The sequence below is a fragment of the Oryctolagus cuniculus genome, chromosome 6 (assembly GCF_964237555.1).
Source record: "Oryctolagus cuniculus chromosome 6, mOryCun1.1, whole genome shotgun sequence".
In the NCBI taxonomy this organism is placed as follows: domain Eukaryota; kingdom Metazoa; phylum Chordata; class Mammalia; order Lagomorpha; family Leporidae; genus Oryctolagus; species Oryctolagus cuniculus.
Genome location: NC_091437.1, coordinates 45,654,518 through 45,676,948, shown reverse-complemented (window position 1 = coordinate 45,676,948; position 22,431 = coordinate 45,654,518). Strand labels below are relative to the sequence as shown.

At 40.0% G+C, this 22,431-nt stretch overlaps 1 protein-coding gene and 1 long non-coding RNA gene across 26 annotated transcripts in view; one reads left to right on the top strand and one right to left on the bottom strand.

The window, feature by feature from the left end:
- The window catches only part of EBF1 (EBF transcription factor 1), a 412,032-nt gene that overhangs the window by 336,709 nt on the left and 52,892 nt on the right, over nt 1-22,431 (top strand). The window lies entirely within an intron of this gene.
- The window catches only part of LOC127490703 (uncharacterized), a 120,712-nt gene that overhangs the window by 58,020 nt on the left and 40,261 nt on the right, over nt 1-22,431 (bottom strand). For 16 of the 18 annotated variants that reach the window (XR_011389871.1, XR_011389874.1, XR_011389875.1 and 13 more), the window contains one exon: nt 1,360-22,431. This exon is cut by the window's right edge. The exons of the other annotated variants lie outside the window; for them this stretch is intronic. This is a non-coding gene — a long non-coding RNA (uncharacterized lncRNA). Of the gene's footprint in view, nt 1-1,359 lie in introns of those variants that run through there. 18 annotated transcript variants of the gene reach the window in all.

Below are 22,431 nucleotides of genomic sequence, written 5' to 3'. Positions count from 1 at the left end.
TATCTTGAATTTAGATTATTGTCTGTGTGTTTCTGAAAAACCTGCAGTACAGGGCCAGTTGTCCGTGCCTGGATTCTTTAGGGGTCAGAATTAGAGATAGCCACATTTCTTGGAAATTATCAGTCATCAGTGAGTGAGTGTATGTATCCTTAGGTGTTGGGAGTAGCTCACAAAAGCATATTTAGCTATAGCATGGAGTTGCTTCTGTTTGCAACCTGAACAACCTCTAGGGTCAATGAATTCTATAAAAACTTCCCCTGCTATGTGAAAAAGTACTATAATTTTCATAAATAAAAATGAAACTCATGGCCGGCACCACGGCTCAGTAGGCTAATCCTCTGCCTTGCGGTGCCAGCACACCGGGTTCTAGTCCCGGTCGGGGCGCCGGATTCTGTCCTGGTTGCCCCTCCTCCAGGCCAGCTCTCTGCTGTGGCCAGGGAGTGCAGTGGAGGATGGCCCAAGTGCTTGGGCGCTGCACCCCATGGGAGACCAGGAGAAGCACCTGGCTCCTGCCTTCCGATCAGCACGGTGCGCCGGCCGCGGCGAGCTGGCTGCGGCGGCCATTGGAGGGTGAACCAACGGCAAAGGAAGACCTTTCTCTCTGTCTCTCTCTCTCACTGTCCACTCTGCCTGTCAAAAAAAAAAAAAAAAAAAAAAAAAAAAAAAAAAAAAAAAGAAACTCATTTAAAACCCTTAACCATATATGAACCCTAAATCCAAAATTATCACAATTAATAAGTAATATAGGTCCCTCCATCCTCTTCCCAGGAGAGTGGTGTCTCCTGATGAGTGCTGAACTCTTCTGTCACTGATTCTCTGATTTTTCAACATCCTTGGTGGAGATTCATCCTGCTGTTCTCTCCTATTACACACTTTTCCCCCACCCTAACTCTCTCTGTTCTTTCGACTTTTTTCCTATGTTACTGAAATGTAAATCATCCATCCCAACACCCCCTGCCTGACCCTCCAAAATCTTAGTAAAGCAGGCTCTATTATTAGCCTTTTTTTTTTTTTTTTTTTGACAGGCAGAGTGGACAGTGAGAGAGAGAGAGAGAAAGGTCTTCCTTTGCCGTTGGTTCACCCTCCAACGGCTGCCGCAGCCAGCTCGCTGCTGCCGGCACACCGCGCTGATCGGAAGGCAGGAGCCAGGTGCTTCTCCTGGTCTCCCATGGGGTGCAGGGCCCAAGCACCTGGGCCATCCTCCACTGCACTCCCTGGCCACAGAAGAGAGCTGGCCTGGAAGAGGGGCAACCAGGACAGAATCCGGCACCCCGACCGGGACTAGAACCCGGTGTGCTGGCACCGCAAGGTGGAGGATTAGCCTATTGAGCCACAGCGCTGGCCTATTAGCCAATTTTAAGACAAGAAAATTTAAAAAGGAGAAGGGAACTTTCTCTGGGTTTAGTCAGTAAGTGGAGGAGCCAGGATTTGGAACATAGTGGAAATAGAGAAAGATGTTCCATCTGTTGGTTTACTCCCCGAATGGCAGCAAATGCCGGGGCGGAGCCAGGAGCTTCTTCCAGGTCTCCCACATGGGTGCAGGGGCCCAAGCACTTGATCCATCCTCTGCTGTTTTCTCAGGCATATTAGAATGTAGCTGGATTGGAAGTGGAGCTGCTGGGACACAATTCAGCGCCCATTTGGGATGCTGGCATCACAGGCGGTAGCTTAACCCACGATGCCACCATACCAGCACCTACATAATGTTTTTGACTGAAATAAGGGATGTTCACCCTTGTAAGTAGGCTTCATCTTGGGCAACTGAAAGTACAAGTTGAACCCATCCTGTTAATAACGGGTTTCAGATTTCCTGCACTATCGCAATGGTGAGAGGAAGACAGAGCTGGGACTCAATACATTACAGGCAGGAACAACAGAGCAGACTTCGCCTCACACCCACTGCTCTTTGACCTCACACATGTAATTGTTCATCGTTTTCCTGTTAACATCAACTGTGGTTAACTTCTTTACATCATGGATGGGAGGCTTAACCTGCTGGGCAGAACCACCTGGGATCAGCCTTGGTGGTTAGCTTCAGGAAGCACCAACTCCTAGTCAATATGGAGTTAATTTAGATCTTTGTTTAATGCCAAAAATATATTCACATTTAAATATCTGCACGGAATATGACCTTCCCTGTCATTCTACACACGTGCACCATTTCCTTTCAGTTTTAACTGTTGTTTAAAATAGTCACTGAGGCCAAGACTACTCCCTGAGGTTGTTGGAACATTTGGGTGAAGGATTGTATCTGAAGAATCCATTTTGAATGAGCTGTGTAGCTCCAGTTTTACTAACACTGGAAAAATGAAACAGTGCACTGGTTAGCTCAGAAGAGATAGCAGGATCATCTAAAGTCTTAGAAATTTCACTTACTAAAGTTACTAACACCAAAGTAAAAAAAAAATATATTATGACTTGTGAGAAGTTTTATGTTGGTGCCAGGGTAAAGACCTGGCTATTAATCCACTGTGTGTCTCATCTAAATCTTATGTCTGCATAAATAATTTACTTCACTGTAGTTGTATGGTTGACCAATACCTTGCCATTTATTCACTCTGTTTTGTTCTCTGTCTGGTAGGAAGAACAGGGCTTTTTATCCTCAGTTTCAGGTGTTAAGAATGAGATTGAGAAAAGGTAAACTGTTCTCTTAGGAAAATTTGGATCATTTAGCGATGGATCTGATGTCAGATTTATATTCATTCAAGTAAGTGATTATACCTTTGAATAGCCCAGATTTTTCTATCTATGAAATGGACTTGCAGTAGTTTGACTCCAAGTTTTAATTTTCTATGGATATAATTCATTAATGAGAATAGGGATTTGCAGATGCTTCGGCTGACTCCCCAGGATTCACAATTTGATTGCATGCACCACTTTCATTCCATTCTCTGCACTTAGCATCAGCTGACACGATCTGGGTTATTTTCTTATTTTTAAAAATATGTATTATTTATTTGAAAGCCAGAGTTAGAGAGAGAGAGAGAGAGAGAGAGAGAGAGAGTGCGAGCGAGCTTCCCTGTGGTTCACTCCCTAAATGGCTGCAATGGCTGGGCCAAAGCCAGGAGCCAGGAACTCTAGCCAGGTTCCCTATGTGGGTGGCAGCAATCCAAATACTTGGACCATCACCTGCTGCTTCCCAAATGTGTTAAGCAAGGAGCTGGGTCAGAAGTGGAGCAGCCAGGACTCGATCTGGTGCCCATACAAGATGCTTGCAATGGAGACTTAACCGGCTATGCCGCAGTACCAGCCTTACTTTTCTAATTTACTTGTGTATAACCTGGACCTCTCACTAGACTGTAAGTTTCATGAAGACAAGGTCCTTGTCTGCATTGTTCACCACTGTATTCTCAGTGCCTAGTGCACAACAGGTTGCAATAAACAGTATTCACATCATTGGATGGAAAAATGTATGAAGGAATGACTGTAAAATGTGATCTTAAGCTTATGGAATGTGAACCTTAAAGATAACCTGTTTAGCCAAATTGTACTCTTTGAAGCTGTTTTAAAGACCTGGATAAAGTCACTAAGCTAATGGTAGGGTATTTATACCAGATTCCTTTTTTTTTTTTCCTTTTTGTCCTATTAAAAGCTTGTCTCTACACTAAGTGTATTTTACTTAGGTTCATTTAATTAAACAGAAACTGTGTGATTGTAGATATTCTAAATCAAGAAAGAGCCCAGTATGAATAATGCCCAATTTCTTGCTATTTTACTATTTTTATTTTTTAAAGATTTATTTATTTGAAAGTCATAATTACACAGAGAGGAGAGGGAGGGAGGGAGGGAGGGAGAGAGAGAGAGAGAGAGAGAGAGAGGTCTTCCATCTGATGGTTTATTCCCCAGTTGGCCACAACAGCCAGAGCTGCACCGATCTGGAGCCAGCAGCCAGGAGCTTTTTCTGGGTTTCTCATGTAGGTGCAGGGATCCAAGGACTTGGGCCATATTCTACTGCTTTCCCAGGCCATAGCAGAGAGCTAGATCGGAAGTGGAGCAGCTGGGTTTCGAACCAGCACCCATATGGGATGCTGGTGCTTCAAGCCAGGGCATTAACCCGCTGAGCCACAGCGTCAGCCCCTCTTGCTAGTTTTCTAAACAGTCTGAGATTGCATTTCCTCATCTGTAAAATAGAGATAGTATCTCCTAGGATTGCTTTGAAGATTTGTAAAGATACTGTATGTGAGAAATTTAGCATAGTGCATGGCATATAGTAGGTGCTCTGTTAATGGAGAATCGTATCAAAAATGCTTCAAGAGAATAGGTGCCTGTAAATCTGATGTATAGAAATGGAAAAGTCTGAGAGCCTGTACCAATTCCAGCATTTAATAGAGGAGGCACCTGAGGCTCAGATAGTAAAAGAGCCTTTCCCAAACCAATGTAGGATTAATTTGCATTCAGAATCAGAACAAACCATATATACACAGATTTACTAATTATTTTGTGGGAGAGTTCTCAAATATACAAATATACAAAGACATCAATTTTATGAATGTGTATGAAGATCATCTAAACAACATTATGATAGTAATTTGATAGGCTCTTTAATTCTGTAAGATCACTGATCTCTGAGTAAATTCTCAAGGAAAGGTTGAGGTAGTATGAAGGCCTTCCAATATATGATCTGTTTACAAAATGAGTAGCACAGACATTATTGTTCTGATCTGTTTACATCTTTGCCTTTCTGTTGATGAAAGAAGTCTTTCTTCATCTCTGAGTAAATCAAAGTCCCACAGAAGAGCCAAGTGCCATTTTTCCAATGGTAAAGTGAATTCATGAAAATTAAGAGCATTTCTTTCATTCTTTTTGTGCAAGCTCAGCATAAGATCAGGGCATCTGTCAGAGCCCAGTATGTTGTTGGGAGACCTCATGGGGACTGAAGGGTCCTTTTCCCAATGTCCAAACTGAGAGGGACTTGGTTGGGTCCACTTGAACATACAAGGTACTTCAAAAAGTTTGTGAATTTAAAAGCAGGTTATTATGGTGCAAAAAGTTTTTGAAATTCATGCATCATTTTTCATAATAAGCATTTCTCCTAATTTTTAAGACCTCTCATATGCAGGAATTAAAAAAAAAATTTTGCACCAAAAGAAACTTTACTCATGATTCTGTTTTTCCACATGCTTTTGTAATACTCTTACAGCATCCCCCACTGCACTCTCATCATCTGCCACCCATGGACACCTGCTATTATGCTCTATTTTAGTCAAAGGGCATCTGTGACCCTCCATTGTGCCTTTAAATCTCAGTCCTTTGGTGGTCCTGGAAGAAATAGGAGGCCATAGCCTTTGCCACAGTTAGTGATCTTCCATTTAGTAGGTTTGGAGACAAAATTAGCAGGGTCAACCAGAGAGAGATACTTGCAAGATGATGCTAATCAGGGACAAGATTACAAGTTGCCTGGGAAGAGAGCTTTGTGGTGTGTCTGGCTTAGTGAGGCCTTTGGTTACTGTTTGAAGCCCAAGAGGCAGCTGACTGGCTGACAATGAGCATGTGAATTGTTGCCAGACTTGTACTGTGGTCAGAAGTGCAGAGCATATCACTGCATCAGCGACATATTCCCAATTCATGAAAAAAAAAAGTGAGATTGTGTGAAGGATTTCTACTCTCAGTCTCATTTGGGGCTTGTGTTAGAATTCAAATAAAAATGGATTTTTTTTAGGACACTTACTTGTCAGTAGAAAGTCAAAAGTGGCAGTTGTCCATTGATGGTAAGTGTAGTGAGTAAAAAGTCAAATATTTTCATTCCATACTTCCAACAGCAACTAATGAAGAGTAGCTTACTTGAAACCAGATCTAATCTAAGCCAATAATGTAAGTATTCAATTAAAGATTTTCCCATTGCTTTCTTTTCCTCTGAATACTTACTTCTTGATATTCTTACACATGATGCATTCATCGTGTGATTCCTCCTAAGGGTCCAGGTGGTAAATGAAAGGTGCTTTCAGGACCCCATAATTGCAAAATTAAATAATACGTATGCAAATGGAGAGTCACATGCAAATTGTGCACTGCAGTGGTATAAGGAATTGAGACCTTCTAGCCCAGAAATCTTTCGGCCAATCAGAATAAAGTGCATCCTGTTTTATTCTAAACTACTTAGAATAGTTTATTGCATTATTAAGTACATATTACAAGAAGCACATTGTTGTTTAAGACTCATTGATTTAATCAGAAATATTCTTATAAAGTTCTGTAGGCTTTTACATAAAAAGAGAAGAGCCCATATAAAATTATAAAACCTTAATGTAATATAACAGCCTATAATATAATATTCTCCCATTTTCTAAAGAAACCACCAAAAATTTTTAATGAGTTTATTAGAACTGCTGTTTGTAAATTCTGGGATGTCATGTCTAATTAGACCTAATAGATTTAAGTATTTCTTTAATGCAGTCTTTAGCTTAACTCACCAGGATTATATTCCTTGTCCGTCTGCCTTTAAAGTGATTTTACTTTATTTTTATTTTGGGTGGCACTAAAAAGAAATGAAAGGCTATGATTCTGCCTCATTCTCAGATGGATATAGCGAAAAATACAGTGCTTATTATAAAGTTAATGTGAATTACCATGTAATTACCACTGGCTGCACTGTAATGATTATTTAGTTACCACTGAGCATTCTTTGCCAAGTACCACACATTATTTCATAGGAAGCATAGAATTAACTCAAGTCATCCTGGAACTCGCGGAGGGGAGTATATTCCCCATCTCTTGCGTTAAGTGTAGGCACTGCTGATGTTAACATCTAAATAATCAGGCTTGGAGCAAACTGACACAGAACAGGATATGAGTTTACATGATTTGATTTGCTGATGTTTTAAACACTTAGCAGGAGACAGCTACAGAAGACAATTAAATCTCTCCAAGGTGCATGGAGTTATCTCCTTTGTGAGAAACAGTTTAAAGGAATTGCTTTGGCCCTTTAACTGGAGGGGAGAAACAGCATTAAGAATGAAATTTCAAATGCAAAGTATTTATCAATTGTGCCTCTTTTTGTGTTTTTTCAACTTTTTGCTATTTGGGCCGTTGATATTTTATAGGATTTCTATTTTTATTTTGCGAGAACAAGATTATGTTAAACTTTTCTCCCTGAACATTTTTCTTTGGCTATTGATTATGATGTGCCTTTAAAAAAGGCATTGTGTCTAAAAGAGTAAAACAAAAACAAAAACATGTCAGTACATTCCGTCCCTTTCAGATACTGCATCTTATTTAGTGTACCGGAATTCCCAGTTTAAAGTAATCACAAAATTTATGGAGAAACGGATAAAAAAGGTTGTAAAATATCGATTTGGGGAAAATAATAACACAACTCATCTATAATAAGAAGAAAAATGAAGCAATAATTCAGGGGGTATCGAGCGGCTTGCTGCTGGGAGTATTGATCCAGTCCTTTACGGTATAAGATCGCACCTGAGATGGCTCTGAAAGAAAGAACAGCATTCCTTCGCTCATTATTTCTCAGATACTATCGCCTTGTTACATGGGTCCTGCAGAGCTAGAATTGTTGCGGCAGGGAGAGTGGGACCCGCAATAATAATAATAAATAAATAAATAGCTCAGAAATCTATATTGCCTTAAATCCGTCGTGCCTGGTCTTAATAACACTCTGGCTCTGGTTTTATAAGTTCTTCGTTGCATTATAGTAGCTAATGACAGTTCCTATGTTGCGTGGTTCATTTAGGGAACAAACAGATCTCCATCTTCTGTAATAGATTCCCTTGTTTGGGAGGAATTCCTGCCTCGACTGAAGACGCATGTGTCTGTTGTACTCCTTGTTAAGTCACCAAATTGAAAACAATACATTTATGCTGCTTTGGACCAGGGAAAATGTTGGCTTCTGCTTCTACAGGGCCTTGCTTTAAGTGTTAAGTACAAGGTTTAGATTAGGCAAGGGTGTTGTTCTTGAGCAAAATCTTTAAATATAACCCGAAACTTGGAAATTCATGTTCATAAATCATGAACTTCTGATTAGTGATAACCATAACCATGAATTTATAAATTCTTGTGTAATGTGTAAGGCCTCACATGGCAAGCGAAACTTGGCAATATACTATCACCACAGTCAGTCCTGGAGATGGCAGACTGTATGTCAGTGCTGAAGAAATGGAGATTGTCTGCTATAAGTAGGCATGAGAAAACATGGCTATTTTGCTCTGAGGCTATTTTTTTAAGAGTTGGGTGAAGCAATATGCAAATTCCAATTTTTAATAAAATACTTGGAATATCTACTTTCCATGCATCTTCTACATTCTGTGACCCAGAAAGGTGAGGTTTTTTCCCACAAGACACCTATATTCTAGTAAGAGGGAGAAGGCAATACACAAGTTAAGAGGTCAATAATTGCCAGATTGGTAAAAGCATTAAAGAAATAAGAGGGGCAATTCGGTAGAGTTTAATAGGGGGCAGGAGGGCTGCTGTAAGTAGCCATTTATATATTAGAATTAGTACAGTATATGATGGAGAGCACATTGAACCTGCACAGCTTCCTCTAGGTAAACATGTTTTTGTTTCCAAGCATCTGTGGCTTTCCCCAGAGTGAAAGCCATGCTATCATTTGCCAGAAGCTTCCCTCTTCCTAACCCATCCCCCAGCCACTCTGTGATCATTATCTAGAAATATGAGCCATACCAGCTAACTATGTTCTCAGCAGATCAGGCTTCCTGAAATTTCAATAAGCATTGATCCATGTCATTGCACTAGATCCTTGAAATTGTTGTTTCTATAATATTTGTCTCTCCAATTCTGATTCTAAAAGAAAAACGAAGTTCTGTGGAATAAGAGGCTAATGCCAGGTGTCAATAAATGTGGATGGAGGAGAAAGGATGGAGAAGCAGAAAGAATAAGACAGGTAGCCATCAAGACTTAACTCCCAAAATAGCTTTCAATAAACTGCAAAGCACACCCCTCCTTCTTTATCCACACAGCAAGATTGAAAGTCATCACTGCTCCTTAAACTGTGAATATTGAAATTGTGAGATGTATGGTACATTTAGTAGAGACGTTGGGGAAGTACAGAAGTCATTTTAACTTTGTCTTTTAATTTTAAAGATTTATTGGTTGCAAGGGAAGGGAATATTTATAAGTGTTCTTAGGTATTCACAAAACATGTGGTTGCCAAACAGTGCAAAGAATGGAAAGAAATCATCATTACGAAGCTGGATGATTCAGGAAATGTGGTGATAAATATGGGAGTGACAACATATTATCTCAGCCTCTTCTAGCTCCACATTTTGAGTCATGATTAGCAAGTGTATCACTGCAGGGAGTATGCTAAGTCAGTTTGGAGCTAAAGAAATTTTAGTTTTAAGAGAATAACCAGGCAATGTTGGGGAAGCACAACTGTAATAAATGATGTCAAGTCATCTCAGCTTGAATAAATATATATTGTATAATTTGCTTCTGTCTGTTAATATCTTATAATGAAAGGAAAGTGGCAAGAAACCAGTAAGCAGTTAACTGCAACAATGGTTATTAGCTTGTATAGTGCCCGAATTAAAAAGAACATTAAGATTACTTTCCTAAGAGTTCATATTGTTTAAAATCATTGATTGTTTATAAATGGCAGAGGCATTTGAATTATTCTAAAATGCATGTTTCTCCCTTGTTGGCCTACAGATTGTCAAAATGAACACTAGGTTGTTCTGTTGGTTGTTGTCCAAAACTCAGGAACGTCATATCATAGATAACCTATTTGTTGTGTAATTATTTTAATTTGAGACAGGCTGATATTTGAAAAACAAACCTTTGGCTTTCACTGTGATTTTCACATGTGTTTAGTTCTCTCTCATCAGCTCAGAGCCGTGTAGCAGCAGTACCCAGTAGATGTTGAAAGAATGAGGGGATAGAGTCAAGACTTTGCTCTTAGACCTTGTACAGGTTAGCTTGCTGTGTAAACCTCTACCTTATTATCTGAATAATGGGGTAAATAGGCAAATTTTTTTTTTTACTAGTTTGTTGTGATGACTGAAATAGATAATATGAATAAAGCCTTTAACACATTTTAAATGGCACATAGTAAGGATACAAAATGATAGTCCTTATTATTAAGGATTTCAAATAGTTCTCAATCTGTGAAGTGATTATCTGAGAGTCTACTTCTGTTTGATTCATCCATGTATTTCTAGGACCTTACCTCTATGCCTGGCCTAGAACAGATGCTCAAATAATGTTTGTTCAATGAATGCATTCCCCGATTCTCATCAATAATAACATAAGCTATTGCTGCTAAAATTTACAAGGCATTTAGTCAATGCCATACACTGTTTTCAGCATTCAACATAACTTTGGACATCTAATGTTATTATCTTAGAATTGTACCTATGAGATACATGAACTCTGTTTTCTGTGTATTAATAAACATTTTATAAAGCACAACTAAATCAGGAAAAAGAATAAAAACCTGTGAGATGAGTAATATTGCTATCTCCACTTGTGGAGGGAAAGTCTGTGTCAGGAGGGGTTCAGAATTTGTTCAAGGTCAAGGTCGTACAACTAGAAACAAGCAGTCAGGTTCTGAACACAAGGCAGACTGGCTTCAGGGTCCGTGCTCCTGAGTATATGTATAAACGATCCTCAGTATTTAGGCACAAAGGGAATGGAAATGTTGCACTGTGCCCTGATCATTTATTGATAATAATCTTCCATATCTTAGTTACCAGAGACACCATGTACAAGTTGAGCAATCTCTTTACCCTCTTGGAAATTATAGTCTAACAGATCTGATTTGCTTAAATTTCAATTAATCTCATACTTTCCTCAGTGACTGTTTAATGAGGGGCAGAAGTTGGCCTTGATGCAGTGGAAGGGAGGCCATAAACATTTGCAGGCAGGAGAAAGCAGCAGAAGGGTGGTATTTTACTGATTACAGAGGGTTTCCCGGCACACATGGCATCTACCCTTTAGAAGACAGAGGATGCATCTGTGTAACACATGCCATCTATAGCCCCGGATGCTACTGAGGCCTCTTCCTGCTTCCTTGCCATCTATACCACCCCACTGACATCTGGGAATCAATGAGGAAAGCATTGCTTCACTGCAGCCAGAAGACACAAGCTCCTGGCTCAGCCCATGAAGAGTTTAGAATATCCAGAAAGAACGTACTTTATCTTCTTTTCTGAGCACCTGGGTCAGGAATCAGGTTTTTACAGAAAAGTCAGAACAACTTTGTCTTTCAGATTCAGGACCTCAACTTCAAGGCCCCAGATACTAATGCCGTAAATGCCCCCCTTTTAAATTGGTGGAAGATTTTCCTAAATTGGTATCTATGTACAAACCATAATATGCATATAAATAACTTAAACTGGGATCAACATCATGGCACAACTGGTTAAGCTACTCCTTGTGAAGTCAGCATCCTATATTGGAGCACCAGTTCAAGTCCCGACTGCTCCTCTTCTAAAGCAGCTTCCTTCTAATGTGCCTGGGAAGACAGCAGAAGATGTTCCAAGTACTTGGGCCCTTGCCATCCATATGGGAGACCAGGATGGAGTTCCAGGCTCTGGCTTGAGCCTGGCTCAGATCTGGCTGTTGCAGCCATTTGGGGAGAAAACAAGCATATGGAAGCTATCTTTCTCTATGTGTCTTTCTCCTCTCTTTGCCTTTCATATAAGCTTTTCACTGCGCAGAATGTTTCTCCTGTTTGGACTTGCCCTCTTCATTATTTAGTTAAATCATTTGCCTATTCCTTACTTAACAAATAGGGAGGAATGAAAAAAGAGACAACTGAAAGGATTGAGTTTGCATGCTGGGCATCATAAGCACAATGCCTGGCACAGAGTAAAAACTCCACTGACAGTTGTCCAGTGGACAGATTGATGGATGATGTGTGAATAAAAAAAGGAATTAGAAAACCATTATGTTTACACTTGAAGAGGTTATTTTTAATTAGGAATGAACTCAAGTAAAATATTCTAAGTCATTCTTGAAGAATGAGTAAGTCATTCAATAAAAAGGGAGGGGGGGAATAAAACCAATCAAATTTGTCCCAACAGAGTTCAGTGATTTTTCAAAACAAACCATTGATCTAAAATCTCCCAGTTTTGTCTCCTTCTGCCTGAGGTCACTGAACAAGATGACTGATTATCCTGGGAAAGACTTTATACCCTATCTCATAAACAGAAACAACAAGAAAAATCCAAAAAAACTCACACTTGGTCAGAAGGCAGCCCAAGCATTTTGTCTCCAGAGGCTGGGAAAGTTTAACTGTGGTTGAGATTTGGCCAGAGGGAAAGAGCCTGCCAGAATGACAGCCCTGGATCCAAGAGGCACAACCATGACACAGTGGTTTGAACCCATCTTCAAGACCCAACACACTTAATAAGTCAGGACTGAGGGCCAACTCCAAAACTTAGGAAGGTTTGCTGTTAAGCTCTTCAGGCTGTTAAAGTAATACAGACACTTTGGCCAGGTTAGACATTTTGGGAAAAGAGCCTTAAAAAAAGCTCTGATTTCATGCCTCGCTTTTCTTCTTTTTGAGTAGGAAAACCACCTTTTATCTCAAAACTTTTCATTTAGAATGGTAGGGGATTTTTAGGTGACCTTTTACCAAGCTGTAATTTGAATATAGGGGATTGGGTTCACCTCTGATAGACCCCATTCCCAACTCCCTTATTAGTCTTCACATAGATTATCCAGCATACAACATGGCAACTACTTTTTAAAAAACATTTACTTACTTATTTGAAAGGCAGAGTTAGAGCCAGAGGCAGAGAGAGAGACAGAGGTCTTCTCTCTGCTGCTTCACTCCCCAGATGGCCGCAATGGCTAGAGCTGCGCCAATCCAAAGCCAGGAGCTACTTCCAGGTCTCCCATGTGGGTAGAGGGGCCCAAGGACTTGGGCCATCTTCAACTGCTTTCCCAGACTATAGTAGAGAGCTGGATTGGAAGTGGTGCAGCCAGGTCTTGAACCGAATTCCATAGGGGATGCTGGCACTGCAGGTGGTGGCCCCATGGCAACTACTTTGTACCAAGCACACCTACCCCATCCTCCCTTGCTCTGTTGCCATTGTCTGCATGCTCAGCTGAGAAATGTGGCTTTGCACTCAATCCCTTATGGGTTTCAGCCTTTTTTAAAAAAAAAAAATTCTGTGGGAATTCCAAGTCCATTAAATACCTCAAGTTGCTCTCACAATGCCTGTTCTTCCTTTGCTTTGACCTTCAGCTAATTAATCTCAGCAAATAGGGGGTTAAAAATAAAATGAACTTCCTAAAGTAGAACCGATTTTGTTATTCTCTGAAACTGCGTTCCCTGCCTTTCTTTGAATCCCAACTATGTGCAAGGTGTGGTGCAGAGCACTGGGAATACACATAGGAGGCAGGCACGCAGCAAGTGCAGAGGGCAGGCTGTGTTGGCATATGATCAGAGCGATGCAGTGCTTGTGGAGAACTAGATACTTGGCAGGAGGTGGAGGGTACGAGAGCGATGGAGGGGAGAGGGATAAGCAGAAGGCACGGCTGGGGAACAAAATGGGGCAAGAGAATGTCCCAGTCTGAACTCTAAGATAAACTGGAGAACTAAGAAGGATGTTTAGCTTGGGAGGATTAGAATTGGAAAGATTACTTTGAATTCCAGTTTTCTGTTTTCTCCTTTATTACAGAATTCCATCCTCTTAAAAATGGGCCATGGGTGGTCTTTATACTGAAGAATTCAACAAAACATTGGTTCATAAGAAATTTTTTTTATTTTTTTTTTATTTTTTATTTTATTTTATTTTATTTTTTTTTTGACAGGCAGAGTGGACAGTGAGAGAGAGAGACAGACAGAGAGACAGGTCTTCCTTTGCCGTTGGTTCACCCTCCAATGGCCGCAGCGGCCGGCGCACCGCGTTGATCTGATGGCAGGAGCCAGGTACTTATCCTGGTCTCCTATGGGGTGCAGGGCCCAAGCACTTGGGCCATCCTCCACTGCACTCCCTGGCCACAGCAGAGAGCTGGCCTGGAAGAGGGGCAACCGGGACAGAATCCGGCGCCCCGACCGGGACTAGAACCCGGTGTGCTGGCGCCGCAAGGCAGAGGATTAGCCTAGTGAGCTGCAGCGCCGGCCGGTTCATAATAAATTATATATTGTAAGAAACTATATGAAAAACTACCCTGCCCACCCATCTCTGTATTTTTACCTCTCAGAATACGTGCTATCATATTCCAGAAGTGATTCCCCAAGCTCATGATTTGTCTGCCTGTTTACTCCTCCCCCATCTACACCCCCTGGGAGACTTGAACATATTTAACATATTTGTATTTTATTCATCTTGCTTTGGAAAATCCTGAAATTGGTATCAACTTCAAGTAAGGAAAATGAGTGCATTGCAGTAAGAGTTTCCTAAAACTATCCAATGTCAACCAGAAACTTTTTCTTAGAGAGAACTGAAGTGCTTATAATTATGCATCAAATATTTGGGAGTCCTTGTCAGGAAGGCACTTTCGATCTGATGTTACAGATTTGGAACCAAGGCTGCCCAAAGTGGGAAGCATGGGTTTCAAGGGCTTTCATGGATAAAAGTTGCAAGAATAAATGAATGAGTGAAAGACATCCAGCCTAGATTTATGAATGACTCTGCTCGTTCGCTTGCCTTTGAAGACATCCACCTGTGGATTCTTAGATTATTGAAGTTTTTGAGCATTTTGCTATGAAATCCTCCCATTCTATGGTACCATTATTGGGGTCAGACTTCATTGTTACTTGAGCAGTTGGACCTGAGATACACATGAACGCTGTGGTCAGTCAGGTCAGAGTTCAATGAAAAGTCATCGCCTGAGGGATACATAACTTGATTGTTCCAGGTAGGGATGGCCTTTCAGCAACACCACAGATTTATTGACATTTGGGTGGGAAAAGTCAGCTTTTTATATTTCAAGTGAGTAAATCACCTTGTCTTAATTGTGATGCCTTCAAAGGACATTTGGGATGTTGAACTTCTGCTAAGGCTTTATACAGTAATATTTAAAATATGCAGCTGACCAGAAGTTTGCAGTTTTGACTAATGGGATTATTAGGCAATGAGTAATACTTCAGGTTTGCCAAGTCCCAGTTTATAGCTGGGCCTTTATAAGCCAGAACTTAGTGTTCTAACAGTCAGAGGCACCCTATCCTTGCAACCCTTGTTAGAAAAAAATATTAGCAAATACTACACAAGGATACTTTTACAAATTTGTGGAAAATGTGTATTATGAAAAAACTACATAAATTTCAAAATTTTTTGCAACAAAATAAACCTTTCAGTTCACTGTTACCAGACCTTTTTGAATTATCTTTGAGAAGAAAAGAAAACACAGGGAGAAGACAAGTTACCAGTACTCATGTTAACATGTGGTCTGCAACAGCTTTGTTTGTAGACTGCACAGTACAGGTGCACTTTGCAGTTGTCTTTGGTAGTAAAATTTGAGAAAGCTATGGTGGTTCTACTAAGTAACATAAAAAATGGATTGTTTGATTAATGGAGATTGATAATATTGAGGGAAAAGTTTATTACCTGAAATACTTATTTCACCCAACAAGTACACATACATGTACATGTACATGACTAATAAGGGGAAAGCAGTGTCAGTTGAAGGAATAAGAATTCATTGAACTCAAAGTTTGACACAAAGTAGAAAAACCAGCCGGTTCATTGATTTCATTGTTTACTTTCCAACTGGTGGTTTGGAGGGTTAAAGACACTTCCTGGGTTTCCTGTCTTTAACATGCTCCTTGTAGCAGACCACTACTTTGGATAGAGGAAGCATGCTGGTCTAACTCTTAAGACTAAAGCTGGAATCCAGCAGAAGGTTGTAATTTCTTTCCAACAAACATCCTTTTAAGAGTTTCTGTCTTTGGTTCTGTTTCTAGGTGTCTGTTTAAATGATTTCAATATTAATTGTTTTTAATGGTTCTTTTGTTATTGGTGGCACTTTTGGAAAGAGTAAGATGGGGATGTGCACAGCCTTTTCTTATTAAGAGATTTCCTGTTATACATGCATTACGATTGTTGGCTTCTACTCCTGTTTCCTTTCATTCTTTTCTTTATAACTTTCACTTGCTTCACCAGAGGGAGAAAGAGTGGCTCAATTGTATTATCCTGTTAGATTGCTTACACCATGTTTAGATAAAAAATTACTTTATGCTTTTCTTACTACAGTTCATGATTTCCATTTTGTAAGGCATCTTTTCTAAATTTTGTGCTTTATTATTCTTGCAGTGTTGAGCGAGCGAAAACAAACTCTAGTTCATAATTCACTTTAAAGAACATACCCTTTCTTTCTATTTTCTTGTTAAAACCAAATTGTGTGCAATTTGTAGGAAATTGAAACCACATTTTTCACTTAACTTTCCAAAATTAAAATTTATGGGGAAAAAGAAGCAATAAAACAGTTACAATCTGGTCATCTATAATTATCTGTGTGGTTTGAGCAGTTCCACATTTGAAAAAAGTGACACGGAGAACTTATCAAGATTTTACAACCGTGGGACATTTCACTTCTTTTTTGCTGTGTTGGAGCCAAGACCTCCACAAAAGGCTAAAAGTTAACACTATAAATCTAAAAATTAGATGTGTGAAGAATTTTGAAATGAATACACAACAATGAGTAGTACCTAAAAGCAGTTGTTTTCCTCCCTCACTCCATAATAAAATTTACTACAGAAAATTCACCCTTTTATAAACTGTTCTTATTCAAGTATCATCCTTGATTTCAGCTTCTTTAACATTCTCTCGTCACGCTCTACCTGGTAGGAGAAAAGCCACAGAAGCAGCAAGAAAAACTGTCTGTTTCTGCTCCTTGGTGTCTGTGCTGTTGTCTTGGTATCTCTGTTTCCAGTGATTTCCTTCATCCTATGGATTCCCTAAGAAAAAGATCCTTAAAGATGTTCAAGTGTTGAACTGTGATTTTTTTCTAGGAATAATTTTTTTTTCATTTATGTGCCCCTTTGATATTGATATTGCCGTCTCATTGTTTCTATGCTGTAACAGTAAAAAGTTTTAGAGTCAGAGGAAATTGATAATTCAACCTTGATTCTTAATAAAAGGGAAAGGCCCATTTGTGGAAATATGCCATATTTAGACAGTTTAGTGGACCTGTGGTGAAACCATTCACTCATTCTTTTTTTCCATTTAGTGAACACTGATTGAATGCCTGTTTAGTTTCTTATCTTATTCTTGAGATATTTAGAATCTAAATACAGAGTAGTGAAAAAAACACTGCAAATAGTCCCGGCCTACAGTGACTGTTCCACTGACCGTCGGCACCATCATCATCATTCTGGATTAGAAATGCATGAATGCATAGATCTTTGTCACATACAGAAAAACCATCTAAAATCATTAGGATCCTGAGTACCAGCTTAAATTCAACAGAAAATTATGCTCCTACCCTAGATGAACTTATATAAAAGTTTACACATGTTTTACACATATGCATTTGTGCCCATTTCTTCATTTATAGCATTTTTCTAATAGAACACAAAATTTTATGTATTCATTTAACATAAATTTTATGTACTTATGTATTGTACTGTTCTGAGTATTTTACAAATTACTGCATATTTGGTCTTCTAACATCTCCGTGAGGTGTTTTATTATCCTGATTGTACCAGTAAGGAAACTGAGGCATAGAGAAGTCGTTTGCAGAGCTACTCAAATAGCAAGTGGGGAAGCCAGATAGTCTGACTCCAGAAGTCACCCTCTTAACTCCATTGTGCTGCTTTCTAAACCCCTTCAATATTTATATAACCATATGCCTTTATTTACTTATTTTTCGACAGGCAGTTAGACAGTAAGAGAGAGAGAGAGAGAGAGACAAAGTCTTCCTTCCGTTGGTTCAGCCCCCAAATGGCCGCTACAGCCCACATGCTGCACCAATCTGAAGCCAGGAGCCAGGTGCTTCCTCCTGGTCTCCCATGCAGGTGCAGGGCCTAAGCACTTGGGCCATCCTCCACTGCCTTTCTGGGCCACAGCAGAGAGTTGGACTGAAGAAGAGCAACTGGGACAGAATCCAGCGCCCTGACCGGGACTAGAACCCGCGGTGCCGGAGCTGCAGGCAGAGAATTAGCCTAGTGAGCCGCGGCACCGGCCTCATATGCCTTTAGAAATATGATGATCCCTGAATGACATTTGGATGCATCTGGCAGAACTCTTAGGAAAGTTAACCAGCTTGCGAATGGGCAGCTGTCCAAAGAGGAGCCAGCACAGGGGTCCCTGACATGCGAGAGCCTTCAGATCTGAACAAAACATATTTGAAACCTTCCATACCACCCAACTTGTCTTCCTGTCCATCTCTCTGTTACATGTGCTAATTAAAGAAAATACAGAGAAAAACTGGCTAGAATTCAAAAAGTTAAAATCACCTAATACCTGTGACCTAGAGATAACCACTGATAATTTTCATATATTTATTTCATGTTTTTCTATGCATTACAAATACATATGAACATTTTTCATACTTGTGGTTATACTGTGTATGAGTTTACATGCACAGTTCTATATGATTTGTTCATATAGTCTAATAAACATTTTCCCATGCATTAAAACTTCTCCATAAACACAATGTTAAAAGGGCCACATAATCTCCCTCAGTATAGATTTGCTATATTTATTTATTTACTGTTAGTAGATACTAAAGTTGTTTTATATATAATTTTATAGTCATATATACTCTTTGTTCTACTTATTTACTTTGATGCTTTAAAACTCATAATTTCTGAGTAACTAAAATATTTAAACCTTTTTGAAGATTTTAAAAGTTATTCTAAATAGTTTCTTTTTGTAGGAGGTAGACTTTTAAAAAATTGGAAATTATTTTGTTTTTATTATTTTGGTATTTGCATTATAGGATAATGCTATAAAATATGCTCAGGTATACACATGAACTCACAATTAGCCAAGGATATTGTATGTAGCTATAAAGTAAGCATATTAAAGCTCTTGTGTGTGTGTATATATATATATAAATACAATCAACCATACTTTTTAATGCATAAGTATTTAATCTATTAATGTTCTCTCCTTTTTTTTTTATCACCCAGCTGCAAACTAGATTCATTTTGGATAATTACCTTTGGTACTAAATGTATATTATCTGCCCAGTTAGGAAATAGATTGGAGGGAATTCAGAAATCAATAGTAATAAAGTAAACAGAGAGAATGGAATCTATTTCCTCTCTTACCATTTATTTGAGCCCACTCTACTAGACAGGGACCCTGTCTAATGGATGTTGGACAGAGGACCACAAATAAACCCCACTGGGAATAGCTCTCCTTTAAGAATTGATCTGACATTTCAGTAAATATCCTATTGTTTGAATATTAAAATGGTAGGTGCTTAATGACGCCAACAGTGCTTTCACTTCTGCTGTTTACAGAATCGATTTTAGTTTCCCTTTCAATGTTTCTACATCTGCAACTGGGTACATCTCCTTTCTGCCCATTGTCTCTCTGGCCTTCGTAAAATGATTTTTGACAGAGGATTGATGTTAGATCCACTACTGTTATGCTAACCACAATCTCATTGTCCAGAGGGAAATAAAATCCAGTGCCCCAGATTGCTGACTATAAAAGAAGTTCTCTATAAAGTGTCGATGTTGATGTCATCAGAAGGAAAGGGAATTTAATCCTCAGGTTGGGACACATCTACGGCACCTCTATTTGAGCACAGACAGGGAGAGTTGTGTACCTTGCGTAGACCTCTAAATATGCTGGCAGGCTAATGAAACAGGGAATTGGCATGCCCAACCTCCTTTGTTGATTTACTAAATCCCACAGCCAGGAAAATACTGCTGTGACATAACGGAAACTCATAACTGCTGTTATCCAGTATATGTTTATCTCCCTCATATAATAGCATTATTTGTTTTCCCCAAACCCTAAACTCTATGGCAGTTTATTGCCTTGTGTCATAACTAATGGCATTGCTAGAAGGTGTACTGGAGTACTGCTTTCACACTGTTTTTCTACCGAGTGTGGATTTCAGTGTAGTGTGTGGTCTGGGATTCAAAAACCTGATCTGGTATCTTGTCTTGAACACCAAAGTCCCAAGGCAAGGACTTGAGTTGGAAATCTCTTTCTCTGCTTATGGAATTACAGTTATTCTTGGTTTTAGAATCTTGGCCAGGGGGAACACTATCAAATTTTTAGTTTATTTCCAAAGCAATAGTAGGATATCTAAAGAGATGGTGTTGCACGTTTTGGGAAATAGATCTTCCAGGTGGTTTCCAATATTTTCATAACATTGAAAAATTTTGATACAACCCAAATAATTTCACATGCAATGAGTTTAAATATGCTTATATGTATTATAATTCTAATTTTACCTGACATCTTCTCTCCTTATAATATTTTTTTGACAGGGAGAGTTAGAGAGAGAGAGAGAGAGACAGAGAGAAAGGTCTTCCTTTCCATTGGTTCACCCCCAAAATGGCCACTATGGCCAGTGCATTGCGCCAATCTGAAGCCAGGAGCCAGGTGCTTCTCCTGGTCTCCCATGTGGGTGCAGGGCCCAAGCACTTGGGCCATCCTCCACTGCCTTTCCGGGCCACAGCAGAGAGCTGGACTGGAAGAGGAGCAACCGGGACAGAATCCGGTGCCCCAACCGGGACTAGAACCCAGGGTGCCCGCGCGGCAGGCAGAGGATTAGCCAAGTGAGCCGCAGCGCCGGCCAATATTTATTTTTTGAAAGGCAGAGTTACAGAGAGAGATCTTCCATCCACTGGTTCACCCCCCAGATGGCCACAATGGCCAGTGCTGGGAAGGATGAAGCCAGGAGTTTCTTCCAGGTCTCTCATGTGTTTGCAAGGGCCCAACGACTTGGGCCATCCTCTGCTGCTTACCCAAACACATTAGCAGGAAGCTAATCAGAAGATCAGAAGAACTCCAAACAGCACCCATATAAGATGCTGGCTCTGTAGATGAAAGCTTAACCCCCTGTACCACTATGCTGGTCCCCCATCTTCTTCATCAGAAACACCTAAGCCCACATCCTTCTGATTGTAACGGGCTACCTGCTCAGTTAGAGGCACAGCTGGTCTAATTCTTCTTCCAGGAGCTGCTTATCCTGACACAGAAGAGCAGTTAATCTGGGTGCTTTTCCAGAGCAACTTGCCCTGCTGTGGGTGGCAGCTTGGCAAGATTCTTTTGGGGTCACATCTCAAACCCTTGCTTAGGTCTTTTGGCTCTTGAAAGAGAAAGAAAGTGGACTTCTAACAGGCCAATTATTTCAGGAGAGAATTCTACAATTAGTCTTCTTCCCCTCTCCTTTCATCATTATACCATCCTTTTACAACCACAAGGCTCTATTTGCACGCCTCGGCTTGCCCCAGTAGGCACATTTGAAGCCTGCTTAAATGGTATTCAGAGGGCAGAATGGCATTATTTGTTGATTCCCTTGCAACTGACTGAGAGTGGAGATGGGAGGATGTCAGTTTTGCATGGGCAGCATCATTTGCTGTGTTTGCTGCTCAGCCCCAGAACACTCGTTTGGTTGTGAAGATGAGTCGTTAATAAGTTTGCTTCTTCTCTCCTGTCCCCTCCACATTCCTGCTGAATCTCACATTCCCGTAAGCAGAGCCCTGAGAGTCCCAGCCTTTCCACACGCCAAGAGAAGACACTCTGTGAAAATGGAGCATTAATGCTTTGTGAATCCGAAGATAGTTAACTGATGTGTGCATTCAATTAAGATAGGTTTTTCAGTTAAAAGACTCCCCAGGAAGAGAGGCATTATTCTCATTTCTGGGGTATGAGCAGTTAATGAAGAAAGTATATCAGAATTCTACTCGTGTCACCCAGAGCTGTCTCCAGATTCCATACAATTTTCAACTTACTTGATGAAGGAAAACTTGCCAGGTGAGATTAAACAACCTGGAAGGTGATAATGGAGAAGTGTGTGTCATTTCTCATCTTGTCTTATGGGTGACATCACCACCATACACCTCATAGAAAATGATTTTGTGCTGAAATGTAATCTATTTTGGAAAGTTTTCCTTTTAAAACTTAATGTCTTACTCATGTCTTTCTATAGCACCAGTGAATGTACATTTAAGGTTTTCATGCTGAAATCAGGAAGTTTTCCTTGAGGCATCTGTTATTATTTGTTTCATCTGTATTTCCCTGATGAGAAAGAAAACATCTTTCCTTCCAAAGTAGTAGCCAAATGCTTCCAGACTGCAATCTAGTGTAAAAGGTGGGTAAGCATATAGAGAATAAAGACTGCCAAAACTTGAACCCTGGTTCAGCTTCTGTTACTGTGAAACTTGGACAGAATTCTTCACTTCTTTGACATCTTTTGTGTCTACTTCCATCTGTAAAGGTGGTGTTGATGGAGTGAGTGTTTAAGACCTCAATTGGGACACCTGCATGTTATGTCAAAGTGTGCCTAGGTTTGAGGACAAGTTCTGCTCGCAATTCCAGCTTCCTGCTATTGTGCACCTGGAGAGGCAGTTGATGACTTCTCTGGTTCTTGGGTCCT